The following is a 16,170-nucleotide window of genomic DNA, read 5'->3' as shown; positions in this document are numbered from 1 at the left end:
ATTACCAGCATGTAAGTTACACTATTCTAAATAAGTTTTAAATATTAACTGGTTGAATCATCCTAACAATGTAAAAACTAAGTATTTTATTGTCCCCACTGATGTTTAGAAATGTGAAAATCTTACGCAAGGTCACAGAACATCGTGGCAGAGGCCTTGAAACCATTCAGTCAACACCACTAACCAAAACATATGCTGCCTCCAGATCAATTAATCATATTTATGTACCAATTTACAGTTTTCAAAATATTTTCACAGCTAATTTTCCATTAGCTAGCTCTTGGCAGCAATCCTGTAATGTATGCTGGTCAGTACTGTTGTTCTTACAATGAGGAAAACTGAGTCTCTGATGGTAACTGGACATTCTTATGCCTCCACACAAAGCAGTAGAAGAAGCAGGAACCCCATCTAAGGTCTATGGGACAGTAAGGAAGCCCTCCCCAAATACATTAAGAACCAAAATTACTGGTTGTTTAATCGGAGGAACTAATCTCTCAGAAGTTTCAGTGAGAATGTAAAGTCCCGAGTTGCTTCCATTAGAGTAAATTACTCCATTTAATTGATGGGCCACTTTATTATCATTTTTTTTTTGTTTACACGTGAATAGCTTTAGACTTCAGAAGAGTATTGCACATTTCAAAGGGATAGGAATATCCTTCTTATTAAAGGACTCGGGTTTATAAAACTGTTCTGTAAAATTTGTTTGAAAGTGAATTGATAAATTTTATTTTAAAATGACGTTGCAAGAGACTCTAAGAATACTACCCAGAGAAGTGTATTTAATCCTTCATGAATTAAAGTGTTCTTAACTGTCCAGAAACTGTGGACTTTGTTCTGAGAAATAGTAAGATGAAGCCAACAGGTGATATATCAATAGATAGTCTGTGGCTACACTTACTTAAGATGCAGCAGTCTAATCACACTGTCCCTTAGAAGGATGAGTAAAAAAAACTGGGAAGAAGGAAATATGACGGTATTCATCTCATCTGTCCCTTAAGAAAACTGCACAGTATCTTCTTGAATCTCAAGTACAAAATTAGACAATCACTTTTAATGGAAGTCTTGGCTTTGCTACTATCTATATGACTTCTAAGAGGGCAACAATTCTTTGGTTTCTTTTTATGAATATATCTTTCATATTTAAGGGAAGTAATAATAACTAGTCTAAAAATAATTGACCTAAAATCTTACAGAAATGTACTATGGGTACCATGAGATAATAGAACTGAAATCACCCTGAAATGTTAAAAGCCAAACAAATACAGTGCATTATGACTTCATATTTTATATTCACCTCAATTATTCTAATGACGTGAGAAAGGTACAGATGATACAAAATGGAAAAGACAACAAGAATCATTTAGTTTGTTCTTTTTAAATGCAGTCAGAACATACACTTGGAGAAAAAATGCACTTTACAAATACATAATCTCCCTTTGACTTCTCCTTCAGTTCAGCTCTGTTGAGTGTTCTGGAACCTTATATACATGGAGTTAGGTTGCAAAGTTAGTGATCTATTAACACACAGTTCAGAACGGACAGAGTCTGTATTTGGTTGGTTAATTTATAATAAGAGTTGTTTGCCATGGATCAATAGATCACTGTGAAATGTCTACCCCAAAGGAAGAATTGAAAATTTAAATAAAGAATCTAATCCTAGTGTTACATTCCTAGGAACGATTTGGAAAGTCTCTTTTGCCCAGTAGTTTTATTGATTAAACTTTGTGAGAAACTGAATTAGAAATAAAATCGGTATTCAGGATCCCCTCAATAAATCTTCCTTCTACTTGGTTAAAGTTATAATGGAAAAAAGGAATAATCGTAGGTCAGCTGAAAAATATCTCATGTTTAAATGGGCTACTTTGTTATTGGAATTTTCAAAATTTCACTCATTTTAAGTTAATTTTCTCAATACAGCATTATATAAAATTAGAACATTAAGTATACGATTGCAGTGACGCTGATAAATTATAATTCAGGCAGAGAGAGATTTATTTGGCAATGTAAACCTTGATAAGCTAATAGCTATACCTGCTGAGTACAATAAGATATATTTTATCTAATGAATCTGATTACAACTGTCCCTTTTTAAAGATGTGATGACTTCCAAAATTATATTGCCTAAAGGAAAGTTATATTATGCTTTCAGTTCGACTGCTTTTTCTGGCACTGATAAAGATATCTGTGCAGAAACCTAGCAGCAGATTAATACAGTAAACAAAGTTCATAAATAACCAAAGGACTAGGAATTGTTCTTTTGAAAATAGTTATGCCGTAGCTGCTGTATGCACCCATCCAAACCCTCTGATGTACCTACATACTTGTGAGTATAGGTTAATGCCACTTATGTATATAGGACTAGTTACCCAGAACAGCTTTCTGTAGAGAAAGAGGAACTTTGCTCACGTCTAGATGGACAAAGTTAAATCAAGGTAAAGTGCCATCTTGCAGAATGGGATCTTAGATGTAGAACTACAAAATATGAAGTCAAATTGCTTGTTTGTCTTTAAAGAAAGGTGTGTTAATATTTTTTTTTTTTGCGGTACTCGGACCTCTCACTGTTGTGGCCTCTCCCGTTGCGGAGCACAGGCTCCGGGCGCACAGGCTCAGCGGCCATGGCTCACGGGCTCAGCCGCTCCGCGGCATGTGAGATCTTCCCGGACCGGGGCACAAACCCGTGTCCCCTGCATCGGCAGGTGGACTCTCAACCACTGCGCCACCAGGGAAGCCCAGAATTTTATATACAGATTACAAAATATAATCTTCCACAACCAAGTATTGCCTTATACTAGTTACGGTTCGCAGTGTGATACGGTCACTGGTAAATTTGGGACATACTTGAAAAAATAGCCTGGCACAGTAACAATTCTGCTGACATTTGGTTGAGAAAAACATCTTCTTACAGTATGCCCCCTTACCCGCGGTGTTGCTTTCTGCAGTTTTAGTTACCCGTGGTCAACCAGGATCTGAAAATATTACATGGAAAAATCCAGAAATAAACAGTTTATAAGTTTTACATTGCTGTTCAGAGTAGTATGATGAAATCTCGCGAGGTCTTGCCTGAGACGTAACAACACCCCCTCCCCCGCATATCCCGACAGACCATTAGTTACCTAGTTGCCGCCTCAGGGCTTGAGGTAGAGGGGAGCCTCGTTTTAATTAATAATGACCCCAAAGTGCAAAAGTAGAGTTGCTGGCAGTTTGAACATGCCAAAGCGAAGCCGTAAAGCGCTTCAAGTGAAAAGGTGAAAGCTCTTGACTTAATGAGGAAAAAACAAAAGTCATACTCTGACATTGCTAAGATCTACAGTAAAACTGAATCTTCGTGAAACTGTGGAGAAAGGAAAGATTGTGCTAATTTTGCTGTCGCCCCTCAGACTGACAGAGTTACAGCCACAGAGCGCAGTAAGTGCTAAGATGGAAAAAGCCTTAAATGTGTACGTAAGATACTTTGAGAGAGGCCGTGTTCACGTAACTTTTATTACAGCTTATTGTTATAATCGTTCTCTTTTATTATTGTTGTTGTCAGTCTCTTGCTGTGCCTGGTTTATGAATTAAACTTTATCACAAGTATGTCTGCAGTGGAAAAAAACATAATAAGTGTCTAAAGGGTTTGGTGCCATTTGCGGTTTCAGGCGTCTGGGGGTCTTGGAATGTATTTCCTGGGGATAAGGGTTGGGGGGCACTTGTTTCTTCACCTTATTTTTGAACTATTTCCTTCTTTCTTCCATGGTGTGTGTGTGTCCTGGTAGCACTTCTATCAAGGATTCACTAAAAGTTATTGTTTATTGTTTAGCATGTCAAAAAGTTTTGGCTTTCTCGAGTACGGAATTTTGTTGTTTCTCTGTGCTACACCTGTGCTATCTAAACAGCATGACTATTGCTTTATTTCTAGTTATAAATGTTTCATAATCTTAAGGCAGTGGATAAGAAATCAAAGAGCTTTAGTAGAAGTCTGGCATATTACTTTGTTATTTACCAGTTGCTCATACAAGGTATTTTAAAACCTTTTTGAAATGTATCTACCATGCAAAAATGCTTTTAATCCTTGTAGTCTATAAGTAGTGCCATTATTATCTTATTCTACAAACCTACATGTATATTAATATACTGTGTGTTTAGGTTGTACTTTCAATACAAAAACTAGTTGTGACTTTTTAAAAATTCCCAACAATTTATTTATCAAGCTACTGGAGAACCTGTTAAAAATGTTTAACATTTATTGGAAATATGAGACTAGATATATTTTATTTCTCAAGTACCCAGTCTCTGAAGTTAAATTGCTGTGATAGCTGATGTACACATATAAATAGACTTTTGTTTCCCCAAATGGCTTGATATTGAATTTACAGATATTTTTGTATGGTGCCATTTATCTAGATTCATGATAACTGCATAACCTTTGTACATCTTTAAAGCTATGGAAGATATCCATACTTTTTACAAAAAAATCTCTGAACTCTTCAGGAAAGGGGATGGAAAAACAGTAAGATAGATATGAAAGAGCTTTTACTGGCTGAAAAAAAATTATTTTTACTTCAGTAAGAAACACAACTGAGATGTAGCAAATATGTGTCATGCTCAGTTCCAAGTGATGCCACCTGCCAATCCTCCTTTTGCTTGCAAAGGCTTTGCAGTGTTAGCAACCTAATAGAAATGATCTGGGGGCCCTTGGGTCGGCTCCCAGCAAAGTAACAAGTTCTTCTGCAACGTGAGACCTTCTGAATTGCATGTATAACAGTATTCCCCAAAATAGCTCGCCAGTGTGCTGAAAGGAATAATGTGTTTTCCAAAAGTATACAAAGGAATTACTAACTGTGGAGAATATCTTCCCGTACCTTTGCCTATTTGTTTGATAAGATTTGGGGGACAACATTTGAAAGAGCATTTTACAAATTACTTTCAGTGCCTGTGTTGTTTTGTATATTTTCTCCGTTGGATTTTAAAGTGTTATTCAGGTAGGGGTTATTCTTGGAATGTATGTACTGTGGCTAAAAGAACTCTCTTGTTACGCCTCTAGTGTAGGCAGTTTTCACCGTATCTTACCTGTTTCCAAACAACCTTTAGTCAAATAGATTTCTTTGTTGGCCAGGAAATGAACAGAGGCAATTCCATGACTTAAAATCTTTCAGATGTAACCAGGAGCACAGGTATAGGATGATTGGGAGAAGCTAAGGTTGCCAGTGTGAGAAGGAATTAGGCGTGTAATGGAGGGATGCGGAGGCTAGCATAGAGACAGAAATTGAAGTTAAGATATTGATGCCCCAGATACTCCCTTATTTTGTTTTGTTTATGACATCAGTACATTCATATTATGGGTATATGTATGCAGTGTGTGTGTACATCTTCGGTATATGTTTGCATAATATGTATGTTTGATTGTAGGTTGCACAATTTCTCTGAACACATTTTACACTTTAGAAGTGTTTATTTCTGAATAATCTTTTACACCCTTTAAAAGGAAAGCATTCTCACAACAATGATTATCCATGCATTTTTCTACATCCTAACTATTAAAAATGTGAAAAAGAAGATGGTCGCTATGTGAGGTGATGGATGTTAATTAGCTTGATTGTGGCTATTATTTCACAATGTATACATATATTATTGCCGAAATTCGGCCTCTGTACACCAGTGACGGATTAAATCTCGGGGCCAGAGTTTTGGGTGAAGCAGAACGAAATAGCTTGATTGCTTTGCCAGGCAAAGGGGGCCACAGCGGGCTTAATGCCCTCAAGACTGTGTGTCTTGCCCTGGAGGGGGTAGTGAGGAATCTTACGGTGTTCAAGGAGCAGGGCGTGATCAGCTCGTGGACATTCTTCTGATTAGTTGGTGGTGAGGTAATCAGGAGTCAACACCATCAACCTGGTGCCAATCGGTCTGGCATCTACGTGCTTGTGGGCGGCAGTTTATTTCTCCCACCTGGCGGGGGTTTTAGTATCTACCAAACAGCTCACAGCACGCGGCTCAGAACAGTATCTGTAGTCTTTGAGGAGGAACTAAAAGTCCTTGACTTTGTTTAATAGCTAAAGTATTATTATTTTGTCTTGCTTGACTGTTTTCCTCTTTCTGCATTTTCTCACTTCTCTGATTAAATTTATTCTTTGACTAAAGTGTTTCTACAGACAGAAGGCAGGCGGAGGACATGGGTGGGGTCTATTGTGGGAAGGCCTCCCAGGGGGTCCTGCTCGGTTACGATATCACACCATCAAGTTGTATACGTTAAATATGGACAATTTTAAATTGTCAATTATACCTGTATAAATGTGGGGAAAATGTGAATTTCATGAGTATGCTCTAAACTAGAACATTTTTGCTTATTCTTCTAAAAACTTAATTCTTATTTTTTGTCTCAAGTTTATGAAGATCAGCTGTCCTAGGGATTTCTCTGAAACAAGGTAGCTTTAATTTTATCATCCTAATGACCAGAGAGCTGTATTGATTTTTCTTTTAAGGGACTTCATTTGGAAAACCTGTTACTAAAGAAATCTTTGCCTTTCTGCCTGCTGCCATTTTCCCACATAGATTTCTGACTGATACCTTTCCAAGACCTGTTATTATATACAAATGTTTTTTAATGAGCATAGTACTCTCATTTATTAAATATGCCACATATAAAATTTACCATAATGGTTGCATTAATAGGTTTTGCTTATGTTCATGAGAAAATTAAATAAATGGGCAGCACTCTGGTGGAGGGAAGTCTGTCTGAAGGACACACTTGCTTCATACTTTGGTTGCAGACATCTTTGTATATTCTTCCAGGGAAACAGTAAACTTTTCAGGCCTAGATGATGAAAGTTTGTTATGAAAAAAGATGTTATGAAATAAACAAAGTTAAACTAGTATTGTTATATTTTTCTCTAACATTTCAAAGCATGCAAAGATGAATTAGAACTGTTTGCTGCTGTAGTTCTCCCAAATGTATTTAACGCAAGACCTACTTTTCAAAGACCCTATGGTTTTTAGCACACAGTTTAGGAAATATTGGTCTACATATTTAGAATTGTAATAAGAAGGTACTTAAGTACTTATTTTTCTACTCATTGTATTTATTAAGTAATTACATATAGTTTTTAAAGTCATGCAAATAAGTATTTGAGATTTTTATTAGTTAATGTCAAAATCCTAATTTGTAAAGGCTACACTGAACAATTAGGATGAGATTTCTCTATTTTTAATTAATTGAAAATGAGTTATAAAAATATTTGCCAATACAGATATACCTTTCCACATTTTTGTTTCTGTTTACTACATTGGGCACACTTATTTATGGTAACACATATTATTAAAATTTATAAAAATATTTTTATTAAATAGAACAAACTAAATTGCAGTCTAAACCAAACAAGAATGATTAAATAAGTGGGTAGCTACACAGTGTATTCTCTCACTGTGGGGTGTTAGTCTTTTTCCTTTCTGGAACCCAGTTAAGGATTGGAAGCAGATCTGATACAAGGAGACGTTGTTGGTAGTCCTCCAAAGAAATCGAAAGATGTATTTCATTTCCTGTTGAGATCACAATCAACTCAAAATTTCATTTTTCATTAGTTCTGGAAGCTTCTGGGTTCTGGCAAAACAGTGGTGTTTCACATTGCAGCCAAGATCTGTATATAGGCCATCGTTTCTGACATTTTTATCTTGGCGTTCTCAGGTGAGGGGTGACTTTCAGAATTTTGCCATGCTGTTGTATTGCTGACAGACATGGTCCTGTGAGTTAGAAGCCTTATTTGACAAGCAAGTAATCCATGACAGCTTGGAAACATCATTACTGTATTTCACATTATTTTGTGACATGTACAGTTACTTAAAATGATTTTATTGAGATGAAACATTAGAAAGAATCTATGTTCTAAAATTTTATAGTTCTAAACATACAGTATAAAGTAATATTTAATGGTTCCTGTGCTGAAGTAAGATGGATTTTATATTCTTACAAAGGGACATTTTATGAAGTGTCAATCTGGAAGACTTTTCGTTTTGGAGTCTTAAGTCAGTTTTGGTGTATCGCGTATGCATAGCAAACCTATAAACCATAACTTCAGTTTTTTAAGTCATTAAGTGGAGCAACAACAACATGCGTCTGTCCAATGTGTGTAATCGTCAGAGAAGAATTTTGAAAGGGAATGTTTTGTTGTTATATCTCTAGTTTATTATTTAAGACACCACTCTATCTTTTAAAATTATTTTTTGATACTTAAGTGTCTATAAACCAGAAAAAAATATGTAAATAAAATAGATACAGATAACTAACACAGCATTAAAGCAGCTACTCTTCACCTCAGATATGTAAATGAAGAAACAGAAATAGCGAAAGTGATGGTTTATTAGAAGATTATCATTATTTAAAGTCTTTGACATGTGCAGGATCCTTTTATCATTTCAATAAAGATATAAAAGTTACTTCATATTATTTTTTATTCTTTCAAAATTTTATTTGAATTTGTATGTAAGATATAAAATATGCTCAGTTTCTGAAACTAATTAGTTTTTTTAGGAAATAAACGACAAGAGAGATTGAAAGATAGAGGTAAAGTAGTATGTATACATATATAAAATACTTCAAACAGTACTTTATAGTCCTATAAAGATATATTCTCATTGTCACAAACTGTAATACTTCTACAATCAGTAAAGCATTTCTGCAAGCAGGTTTTGGTATGAAATGTGAAGTTAAATTTCTCCATAGAGCATTCATTATTTCTGAAATTTTATATTTATTAAAATTTTTATATCTGATTCTTAAATTAAGAAATGATTGGTAGTCCAGGGTTAGCTGTCAGGGATTATGTAATTGATAGCATGCTGTGTTTTTTCTTGTTTACCAAATGCTTGCGTGTGTTTGTGTGTGTGTGTAACTGCTTTTCATTTGATAGATACCTTAGTGTCCCAGATTTGATTTGATGCTGTCTTTCCACAGGAAGAATGGGCTGTGGTGTCAGCATATTCTGTGAGATATGGGGAGCAGGAAATCATCCAGGATCACTGTTTTTATTGGGATGTAATAGATTGTGGTAGATTAGAAATGTGAGCCATTAGGATCTAACTAATCCAGATCTGTACACCATGATCACTCTGACAATTTGAAGTACACCCACTGCCCACAGGCATTTTCTGCTCACTGCATCACTTCTCAGAAGGTGGAAAAATAAACCTGAACTATGTCAGAGAATTCGGAGTGCTTCTGGTCTGATGAACACGGGCAAAATTATCTCTAATCTAAACAAAACAGAATAAAACAAAAAACACATAAGAAGTATCATCTAATATATGGCATCATAATGAAATTTAGAATATTTCATCACTTATGAACAAATTAGTGATCTGATTGTTAGAACCTCTGAGATAATTATTCTGGTATAGATTGCCAAATGTATTTATTATATCTACTTTAGGGTTATTGTTCAAACTGACAATCATCTAGGATGTATTCTTCTACACTTCTGAAAAATACCATGTGGTTTTTAATAAGAATATTAAAGTACAATATAAACCAAGTTAAATAACCTTTCTAATGACTTACATAGCATGACATCACATGATTATCATCCTCTTTTCAGCATAAGAGATATACTAACAATAATATAAATTTGAAGAAATTATGGGCTAGGTAGTCTAAAGAAATCAGTAACTCAGTCTGTTTTTACTTTAGCATTTTCTGTTAATGTGTATTGTCAAATATATATCAATAGACTCAGACCAAAGTCAGACCAAAACTCTAGATTCAGCTACTAAGAAAAAAATATTTATTAATCTCAGTCAAAATTTTGAGAACATTATTAAATACAAGGTTTATGTGTACTTAAAAAAGATAGCAATAAGATTATAAATTTACTAAAAATAAGTTTTAAGGAAATGCCACAAATAATCAGTCATTTGGCAAGTTGTTCCCTGATATTCTTATGTGTAAAATGATGATTGAGGAATGTATAATGGAGTTTAACCAGTTGAATGAATTTATCCCAATATATGTTGATGACAGTAATTGCTAACTGAAGAGTTCTGTTTTAACCAATTGAGAGTTCCCTTATTAATTTTTTATCATCAGGTAAGTGAGGGTATGGAAACTATATCATTGGTTTTGATGATACAAACTTGAAAGACTAACTAGGATCATAAGTTTAATAGACTGCCATAACTTAAGTAAGATGAAAAGTAATTATAATAAATATAACATTTTATATTTAGATAAGACAGCTGACCAGTAAAGCACAGAGTGTGGATATAGTTGACGTGATAGAAGTTCATATATTATAAATAGAGGAATTAGTGGAGTATAAGCTCTGTTAACCGCTAATAGTTACTAAAAGCATGATACAATTTTTGGCTGTACATATAAATATGCTGTCCAAAATATCTGGTTTCACTATATGTCTACACTGCTCAAAGAATACATGGAGAATTGTTGATTTCTAGGTGACAGGATTGAGGGATGTTTTTAAGCACTAAAATAATATAAATGGACAAGCCAGAGTTCCTAGAGGGGGGTGATTAGTAGTTAAAACCATGCCTTATAATTAAAATCATCATATTTTCCCAGATCAACATCTGACATGTTAGCTGACAAGGAATTCCTCAAATTTAAGTATTTATGTAAAAAGTTTTCACTTAGCATAATACCCTCAGGGTCCATCCATGTTGTCCCAAATGGCAAGAGTTCATTCTTTTTTATGGCTGAGTGGTAATCCAGTGTGTGTGTGTGTGTGTGTGTGTGTGTGTGTGTGTGTGTGTACATATCTCACAAGTTTTTTTATTCATTCATCCATCAAGGGACACTTAGGTTGTTTCCTTATCTTGGCCATGTAAATAATCCTACAATGAACATAGGTGTGCATATATCTTTTCAAATTAATGTTCTTGTTTTGTTTTTTTTTAGATAAATATCTAGTAGTGGAATTGCCATCATATGGTAGCTGTAGTTTTAATTTTTTGAGGAACCTCCATGCTGTTTTCCATAGTGGTTGCACCAATTTACGTTTCCACCAACTGTTCATGAGAGTTCCCTTTTCCTACATCTTCAAATAACCATTAGTTGTTTGTTGTCCTTTTGATGATAGCCATTCAGACAGGTATAAGGTGATATCTCATGGTAATTTTGATTTGCATATTCCTGATGATTGGTGATGTTGAGCATCTTTTTATGTGCCTGTTGGCCATATGTATGTCTTTTCTGGAAAAATGTCTATTCAGATCCTCTGCCCAGTTTTTAATCAGATTACTATTATTATTATTTTTTTCTTTTTGTGGCACGCGGGCCTCTCACTGTTGTGGCCTCTCCCATTGCGGAGCACAGCCTCCGGACCCGCAGGCTCAGCAGCCATGGCTCACGGGCCTAGCCGTTCCTCAGCATGTGGGATCTTCCCAGACCGGGGCACGAACCTGTGTCCCCTGCATCGGCAGGCGGACTCTCAACCACTGCACCACCAGGGAAGCCATGTTTGGGTTTTTTTTTTGTGATTGAATTGTATGAGTTTTATATATTTTGGATAGTAACCCCTTTTTGGATATATGCTTTACAAATGTCTTCTTCCATTCTGTAGGTTGCCTTTTCATTTGGTTGATGGTTTCCTTTGCTGTACAGAAGCTTTTTGGTTTGATATAGTCCCATTGCTTATTTTTGCTTTTGTTTCTCTTGCCTTTGGAGTCAGATCCAAACAAATACTGCACTATCTCACCTATATTTGGAATCTAAAAAACAAAACAAAACAAAAAAACCCAGACTTAATAGATACAGAGAGCAGTTTGGTGGTTGCCAGAGGAGAGGGGTTTTGGAGGATGGGGGAAATGCATGAAGGAAATTAATAAGTACAAACTTTCAATAATAAAATAAGTCATGGGGATATAATGTACAGAAGGGACAATATAGTTAATAATATAGTATTAACTTTGTATGGTGATGGATGGTCATTGGACTTATTGTGGTGACCATTTTACAGTGTATACAAATATCAAATCACAATGTTGTACAACTGAAACTAATATGATATTGTATGTCAATTATACTGCAATAGAAAACCCTCAGTGATAGACAATAAGTACACTGTGCTAATTTTGTATAGCTTTCTTTCCATTTGCACTTGATTTTGATTTACATTTTTCTTTTTGGCGGGTAAGGGGCTATACTTGTGCCTTCTTAGTTAAAACTATTATGGCCTAAAAAGAAAAAAACAGTCTTAAAAGCCTAATACTTAAATCATATTTATTCACAAAATTTACTGAAAAAATAATATTACATAAAGTTAAGACTTGTGAATGTTTAGCATGGATAAACCAGATGTGGGGAAGTTAAGGTAATTTCTTCAGATTTTGAAAGGAAAAACAATAAAAAATTAATTGAGACATATTTCTAGTCAATAGAAGAAAGACATTACAAAATTAAAACATGGAATTACTTTGCTAGATAAAGAACTGTACATCAAGGAAAATATTAAATATTTTTAAAGGAATTATCTAAAAGTGATTTATTTGGGGAAGTAGAAAATTAGATTAAAACTCAGATAGCTTCAGAATCCAACAGTTTTTCCTTGAGACCAGGTAGATATCAATACATAAAAAAAGCCTTGTTTAATTTGGGTTCTGCTAATTGAAAATTATAGTGATTGACATGAGGAGTGGGCTGGAAGGTAAGGTAAAATGATTAACTGAATGGATTAATAACATAAACAGGATGAGATACTTAATCAGTGTGATACAAGTAATTTGCAAACCTCTCCTTAGTAATTTTGGAAAAATTGATTCACATCACTAGAGTCCCTGTTTTATGCCCAGCATTGTCCTAGGTGCTATGAGAGAGATAATGACATATTAGACGTGGCCCATGTTATCAGAATCTTACAGAATAATTAGGGAGATAAACATCTGAAAGAAAAAAATAGAGGACACAAAACAGTGCAGTAGGAAATTAAGTAACCAATTATTGGTCTCATATTAGTATAATAAGAATCTAGGAATTCAAAATAGCAGAAACTTTGTTTTCTTGACTTATATTTGCTAACAGTCTGAATGAGGTTCTCTGAACCTTGATAAAAATCTGTTAACTTGCCCAGTCATGTGTTTCTTTGTTTATCATATTCCCTAGTTGGATGTGACCTCATGGGGAGTTTGCCATGCCCTCAGTCAGTACCTGTTATACAATGGCCATTAGTTAAATACGTGTTGAATAAATAAACCTTTTTTTCCCCTTATTTTAAAAATTAGATACCATACCTATCTTTCTAAACTTATTGAACATTTTGAGTACCAATTGCCGTAACTTAGATAAAAATAATTTAAAAGAAATTGTTGTAATACATAAATATATAATTGTTATAAATTATTCCTATCAGCTTATCAAAGAGATGTGAAAAATTCTGTCAACAGTCTTTTTCAGTCTAACTGCAGACACAGTGTACAGCAGCCAGAAATTTTCTTTTCTAATGGTCCCTATTTGTTTGGTTTTGACCTGAAAATAAGTACACTGATTTCACATGATTTAAACTAATGTATAACTTCCCCTAGTACAAATTATCCTTTCCAAAAAGCATTAATTAATGATATTAATACACTGTTCCTAGCTCCAAAGTTGTTGTTTGCCCTTGGTTGTATACATTATGAATATTAAATATTATTTAGTATTTTTTGATAATAAGAGTTAGAATAGGTATAATTAGCCATCTTATTCCAGAAATGTTAGTAAATTGTGCTTTTTTTTTTTTTCCCTATTCTCATAACTTACATACACCCCAGGGAAGAGGGAGAGATGGAAGAGGTAACAAATGAAGTCAAGCAGTTTTCATTCTTCATTAAGAAAAAAAATTTACTAACAAGCACAAGTTAGTTACTGGAGACATCTAGTCATAGATGAAGCAGTACTTTTTAATAATTAACTGGAAGTCAAAAAAAAAAAAAAACTTTGGGGAAGATTAGACCCCATACCTTGGAGGTGCCTGGATAAAGTAAATTACCATCATTTTATAAACAAATGATTTACATTTCAATGATCCACTAACATGTATAAAACTAGTATCATGTTTGCAGGCAGAATAAAATTAAAAGAATATTTTATGGTGACAGTTTGAGTTATCTATGAGACATAATTTAAAGTTATTGAATTGTTATAAATTCAGAGTGGCAGAAATATCACTGATATTTGTATATATTTGAAAGTACTCTGACTTCATAACAAGAGCATAGTTTATTACCTTAGTTGCTCTATTTGTGACATGTACTACTCACAAAGAAAGATTTTTCTCATAAGGACCCAAGTGAGGCAAACGATAATGTTCTAAAGCTAAACAGATCTATACACACCTCATGGATGGTCTCCAGTAGATTTCACAGAAGTAGGTGTGCATCACACAATGATCTGTGGTTTAACCTTCATTCTTATCAATCCTAGTTTGTTGATTTCAGTATGGATGAGAGACATAAAGTGTAGATTTAAGACAATTACTCAACTGAATAACTTTCAAATGTTTTAGAAGCCAAAGTCTTTCTTTAAATTAGTAGCAGTGTAAATTTTCATCGTTTGGTAGAAACAAACAAAAATACCCTTTGCTTGTGGATGACGTGATACATCTTCATAGTAGTTAAGTTTTCCAGAGCATGGTTTAAGAACTATTGGTTTAGTAGACACCTAGTATCTTTCTGAATATTTATTTTTTTTAAGGTTTGTAGGCATTTATGTAAAAGTATTCTGTTTTTAAAAATCTTCAAAAAGTAACATTTATAAAATGTTCAAATAGTCTCAAGTGTTATTTGAATATGCACATTTATTATGATCCTCAGTTTCCACAAGCAGTTCATTATATAAAATAATAAGGGACATCTTAAAACTAATAAATTGTAGCTATTGCAGTATGTGAAACAGAGTGCTGATACTCAATATATTATTAGCCTTTTCTTTATTGCTTTTATTTTTCTTTCTATGTCTCAAACATACAGCATTTTATTTATCTCAGTGAATGGCACAACAACTGTGTCTTTGGGAAGCTTTTCTTTGGGCTTTTAAAACCTTATTTTGTTTTATATTTCACCCAAACCCTAACACTATCTCTTCCTCATAGGCAGACCCTTTATTGTATTTATAAATGTGCTTGCAGTGTACTTTTCTTACATGTACTGAGATATTTGTATATCCTTGTAAGTATGTATATATGTGTATGAATGCATATAGATGTTATTTTCTGTGTGTGTTTAGCTTATATAAATAGTTTTGAGTTTAAAATTTTATTCTTATTTTTTCCGACTCAGTGTTGAATTGAACATTTGTCCATGCTGTTACCATCTGGTCTGTAGCTTCTGACTTATAAGTCTTTATGTGTGCGTTTCCCTAGATGAATTCCTAGGTTGATTCCAACTACTTGATATGATGATTAACACCGTGATTAGTTTAATCATACACTACTTTTCATAGGTGTGTGTGTGTGAGTTTCCCTGGTATATTTGAGAAATTTCTAGGTGATAGAATATACACATACTCAGTTTCAGCAAATACTGGAGATTGTGCCCCAGATTTATTGTTCCAGTTTCAACTCCAACCAATAGTGGATAAGGGTCCTTTGTCCCCTTTTTTCTCTAGGATTTAATATGATCTGACTTATTTATTTTTCCAGTAATGAGAAATGTCATGTTAACATGATGTTTAACATAACATGTCATGTTACATTCTTTCATAACTATCATTAATCTATGATTGAGGTAGAGCATCTTTTTACCATGAACCATTACCAGCTTACATAGTTTTTCCTTTGTGCAGATTTCCTCTTCGTAATCTTGACAGTTTTCCTTTTGGGATTCCATATCTTTTCCTTGATGAATGAAGAAGTTCCTAGTATATTTTAGATAGTAAATTCGTATCTGTTAACTTTGTCTATGGTGTCATTACTTGACAAAAGAAAATATTTAAGCTTGAAGAAATGAAATCCATCAATTTTTCTCCTTATATTCTGTGACTTAAGAATGGGAGTGGGACTAGTGTTAAGAAGTATTTCCCATTTCATTAAGTCACAAGGATATTGTCTCGTATTTTCTTTGATTAGCTTTACGGGTTTATTTTTTCTTTATTAATATAATAATCTTTATTATGCAACATCTACTTTTGCCTAGATGTAAAAATTAACATTAAAAAAGAAACATCAGGAAGGTTAAAATGAAAATAATGGTTATCTAAGGAAGAAATAATACTCAATG

At 34.0% G+C, this 16,170-nt stretch overlaps 1 protein-coding gene across 1 annotated transcript in view; it reads left to right on the top strand.

Annotated features, from left to right (window-relative positions):
- Nucleotides 1-3,350: 3,350 nt before the first annotated feature.
- Nucleotides 3,351-16,170, top strand: part of LOC112401497 (zeta-sarcoglycan-like) — a gene marked incomplete at its 3' end in the record, with an annotated part of 443,517 nt that continues 430,697 nt past the window's right edge. The window contains exon 1 of the mRNA XM_024747793.1: nt 3,351-3,405. The remainder of the gene's footprint in view (nt 3,406-16,170) is intronic.

Source organism: Neophocaena asiaeorientalis, unplaced genomic scaffold (genome assembly GCF_003031525.2).
Source record: "Neophocaena asiaeorientalis asiaeorientalis breed wild unplaced genomic scaffold, Neophocaena_asiaeorientalis_V1.1 scaffold326, whole genome shotgun sequence".
NCBI lineage: Eukaryota > Metazoa > Chordata > Mammalia > Artiodactyla > Phocoenidae > Neophocaena > Neophocaena asiaeorientalis.
Note: the sequence above shows the minus strand (reverse complement) of the source record. Positions and strands in the feature narration are given on the sequence as shown.